Here is a 4990-nt window from a genome sequence, read left to right on the forward strand (position 1 = left end):
GCTGCATGTCGGACACGTGGCTTGTGATGAATAAGTCATGAAAAAAAGGAAAATTTTACTGCAATTTTTCTCCTCTTTTTTTTCCCCAGTTTTGAAACTACATTTTGGGTTTTCTTCCTGCTGTTGTGGAGTGCTCTTCAATAATCCAGGCTTCCAAGTTGGTGTTAAAAAAGCAGGATTCTTCAGTTCCTGTGGGGGGAAAAAAAAAGTACGGTTTAGTGCTGATTTATCATAGTTACTGTGTTCTTTTACTTGTTTCAATGTGAAGGATTAAAGAGATTTTGTAAATAAAGGAAGAATATTTTTGACTTGGTGAAAGTAGCAACTGTACCATTTATCCAGTAACTTCTCAAGTAAGTATTTTAAACTGCTTTTGGAACTGTGTTCTGAAAGTAAATTTAAGAAAAAGCTAATATTGCATGTCAGTGTACAATCAGTTTGCAGACAAGCCATTTCCTGAGGTTAAAGACTACTTCTACTTCTCCTTTCTTCAACTTGTCCTAAAACTTATCAACTTGTAAACAAATCAGCTAAATTTCAAACAGATGTATTTTATAAGTCTTAGCATTGTGCAAATAACTGCAGACTTACCATGTTTGTAATTTTAACTCTACTATTATAGCATTCTTCAGGATTAGTGATTCCTAAATAAAAAAAAACCCCACACATGCAGAAAAAGCAAACCAATGAAGTAACATTTTGTAATTTACATTACTTGAGGGTTTTTAATTTTAATTGACTAAAACTATTCTAATTCATTTTTTTAATTAAAAAACTTTGTTCTTTCAGTGACTAGTCACTTTGCAGCTTCTGAAATACAATTACATTAAGATAATTCTGTAAAAATATAGATTGCTGTATACCATCAGCCTAATTAAAATGAAAATTCTTTTTTTTAAAAAAACCACTTTTTATACAAAAGAATGTATTTGGCTGTTCCGATGTGTTAAATGAGGTAGGGAGATCATCACAGTGCTGTGACTACAGTAATGTTTACGGTGCAGCTTATTTCGGAACTGCACTGCTACCAGCGCCCAGGACCTGGGAGAGACAGATTAGTTCTACCACCAAACAGCCCAGCTCCATCTCTGAAGGACACTTCTGACGGACAGCAGATAAGCACTATCGTAGCAACACATAAAACAAAATGCTTAGTAGAACTTTTGAACTTTTTTTAAATGGGGAGGTGGACTCCATTGAATTTTCATATTTAGTGGATTATCTGACTGAATTTGCAATGCTGATTTGTCTGGGAGGGCAAGTTTATCATATTTTTCATGGTGAAAAGCTTTGTCTGCTCTTTATTTTTTAAACACCTTTGCTTCCAGAGAAATTGATTTTGGAAGATAAACTTGCAGGCTGGTATGTGCTACTCATGGAACACTGCAGCTGAGGTAAATGTGCTGGGTATTGGGCTTTACCACTCTTGGTTTTGCTAATTCAAAAAGGACATACAAAACGTATGGTTTAACGTCACCAGGTTGTGAGGTCAGGGATTTATTTTTTTCAAAATTCACACAAAAAACATGGAAGGCTACTCTGCAGTGTTTTTTACCTTCAGATATATGAAGTTTTCATCTTTGGATTATAAACTAAAACAATGAAACACTGAACAATATGATTTACTATAACACTGTAATGCTCTATGAAGATAATATTGTAATAGGCTTATGCTAAACTTAAATAGCTTATGTGCATTTTTACCATTAAGGAAAGTGATAGACTGAAGTGTAATATTGTGTAGTCACTGAGAATGTGAATTATTTGTATTAATACAAATTATTAATGATCTCTAATACTATCGGAATGAACACAAGTGAAAAGTTATCCTTTTAAAGCATTACTTGAAAACTGGAGCAGGATATTCTGTAAATGTTTGTGTTCATTACTTACATATCTTCAATAATTTTTAAAGAGAATATTGCTAATACTCAGGATGATTTGGTGGTTTTACTTTCAGTTTTCTGATGGTTGCATTCCATACTTAAGTATTTCTCTTAAAACCCTGGTGCGATGCTGTCAAATGGGCTATTAAAATCTAAGACAACTTTTTACCATCAAACCTTTTGTCTTGTGTTCTCCCATAAGCTATAAACCTGTGTCTGCACGTAGCTTCCTTGCTAGCTGGAGATGGTGAACCAGTCACTTAGACTGAGGGGTTTGTTGTCATTCCCCTTGAAAGGGAACGTCCCGTTCTGGCTGCCTGTACTTCAGATGTGCAGGGGATCGGACATCAGTCACTTCCCCCCAAGCTGTGGTGGTGAACTTTAAAAAGAGAATCTGTGACTTAGTCTGTATAACTCTAAGATGATCTACCGTCTACAAAAATGCCACTTGCTTCTAACTCCTGCCTTGATACATACATTTGCCTTTGTCCTGCGGTTCTGCAGACGCCTGCTGTAAATGGACTCAGGTATTTGTGACTCGCAGAATCCTTTCACTGAAGCAGAATCTAATTCTTAATAAGAAAAAGTTCTTTAAAATTTAGTATATAAGCAGGTCTTCTATCATTATAAATTGGGCGTGAATAAGGAAGAAAATGCTGTAACTAAAAAAGTCCTACTTGGGCACAGTTACATAGGCCTAAAGGTATCTTGAGCAGCATAACTTTATTCTGTTTCTATATGGGACTAACTGTAGTCATTTTACTTGTTAGGCAACTGCTGTTAAATCCACGTGAAGGAGGGTTGTGCTGCTCTAACACTGGTACTGCCAAAGCAGAATAACTTAACTGTAGATGAATCTGAAAATCTTCTGCTTAGAACTCAGTATCAAGAACAGGAGAGAAAATGCTTTTGCTTTGCTGCGTAGTTCTTTGCTTGTTTTCAGAATAACCAAGCTTGGCTTTCTCTTTCGGATACTTCAGCTTTGAGATAGCATAGCAACAGTGCATGATACACAGAGGGAGACATATTTAAATATTCAAAAGGACTTCATTTTCCTGAAGGAGAAAAAATAGTAGATGCAACCAAGGTAACTGCCAAAGAACAGCAGAACTTGAAATACGGAGCATTAAGTAATGGTTAAGTGTATTCGATACCATATTTGAATGTAATTCTTGTAGTAATATTAAATGTTATTTTGAAATACCTTTTCAAATGCAATTCTCATTTTTCAGATTACCTTTACCGCTCACACACCAACTTTAATTCTTTTCTGAATCCCTAAAAGCTCTCAAATTCAATTTCAATGGCTGAGGGCTCTGCGCAGAGCTCTGCAGACTTCAGTTTGGACCCCAGCAGCAGCGGCTCAGTGCTTGTCCGTGCGAGCCCCTACACTTGCCTAGGGATGACTGTGCCACTTCCTTCCCTAACTTTCTCATCACGAGCCCTTACTGCTCCGGTTCATGTGTCCAGGTCTTTTGCATTCATGGACTTTCCACTCCGGGATCCCAGTCCTGTGGGACAAGTTTTCAGGGTCTGTGCGTCTGGAGGAACTGTGTGGAGCAGACAGAGGAAGCTGCCGCTGCAGCATCAGGGGCTCATTGATGGACCAACAGGCGCTGACCCCCTGTACGGAGGGAGTGCTTTTCCCCAAGAAATTTGGGACTGCTGTTGCACAATGCTTTTCTCTGCATGCCACAGCTTTCCAAACTTCAGTCTGTACCAGGGCAAATGCTCTGAAAGTACTGCCTTTCCGTTTGGAAGGAAGCAAACTCTTCTGTACAGCTGAGCTTGAAAATCTAAGGCCAGAGAAGTATGGGTTTGATGACTTTGCGAAAGCTGCTTTTCAGGTTTCATCCTTTCTCTGTAGCCTGTACATCTTACGTAACGTTGTGCTATGTCCCTCACACCTCCGAAGCTGCTAATCATAGAATTGTTCAGGTTGATGTTTGATTACACTGCGTATGTTGAATATCATTGATATGTGCTGTATATATGCTGCAAAAAGCTGTAGCACACATAGCAGGCAGTAATACTACAGCACTGACTGTCTCTGGAGTATTGGCTCCAAGGAGCAGCAGGATTGGCCATTTACATTTGGCAGTAACGGCAAACCTCCATCTTTTGCAATTACTGTCTCAAAGCAGCTCCCTGACTTAAATACCGATCCTCTCCTGGTCATCAGCTCCCAGAGCTTCAGGTGAGATTGTGCAGCAGGTCAGGGGTCCTTAGATCCCATTTCTGCAGATGGTTCAAAGGAAAGGAGGGAGCGGGCAGACAGAGGAATAATGATCGACTGATCAAATCTGATGACACTTCCAGACGAGAGGCTGAGGGATGTTTTCCACGGCAGCTCCCTGAGCAGAGGCAGCCACATGGGCATGATGCATTCCTTGCAGCCCTGATGCTGTCATTAGCCTCATTTATGGTTTTATGTTGGTGGGCAGGGTTGTGAGGGCCCACCTAGAGGCGAAAAAAAGGAAGAAAAAGAAGAAAAAAAAGCTTTTGTTGAAGATAGCAGGGGAAAGCATTTCCCTCAGGGTCTGCAGAAGGCTCCCCAACTAAAGATTAAGTGGCCTGTGAGGTTTCAGCCATCACAAATTATCTCAGCCTTTTCTTTTTTATTTTCTGTTGCGATGTGTACTGTGGTTTGGGTGGCGGGTTGTTGTTTTTTGAGTTTTTTTTCTATCTGTCCAGCAGCAAAAATCACAGCTCCCCTCCAGCTGTGGAAATTTCAAGATTACAGAATGAAAAACTGGGAGGAGGACGAAAGGCGCTGCCCCGCTATAAAAGCCCGTGGAGCCGTTGGGCCCTTAAAAGTCCTCCAGGAAGGAAATCCGGGTCGGCCGTAGGGAAGACGAGTGGCCGCGCACAGCCCCCAACAGGCGCCGGGCGCTGAACCCCAGCGCGATGCCGCAGCGCCCCAGGGGAGCTTCGGAACTTCGCCTCGGGAGCAAAGAGCGGGTGCAACACGAATTCTGCCCTCGACGGCTCTTGCAGACGACGACCGCCTGTTCCTCGTCTGCCTTCGGCTGCGCGCTCCCCTTACGGGCGCCAGGTAGGCCCCTTGTGACGTTCCCAATCGCGTCACCTCTGCGGTGCACACG

The sequence above is a fragment of the Charadrius vociferus genome, unplaced genomic scaffold, assembly GCF_000708025.1.
Source record: "Charadrius vociferus isolate BGI_N301 unplaced genomic scaffold, ASM70802v2 scaffold298, whole genome shotgun sequence".
NCBI lineage: Eukaryota > Metazoa > Chordata > Aves > Charadriiformes > Charadriidae > Charadrius > Charadrius vociferus.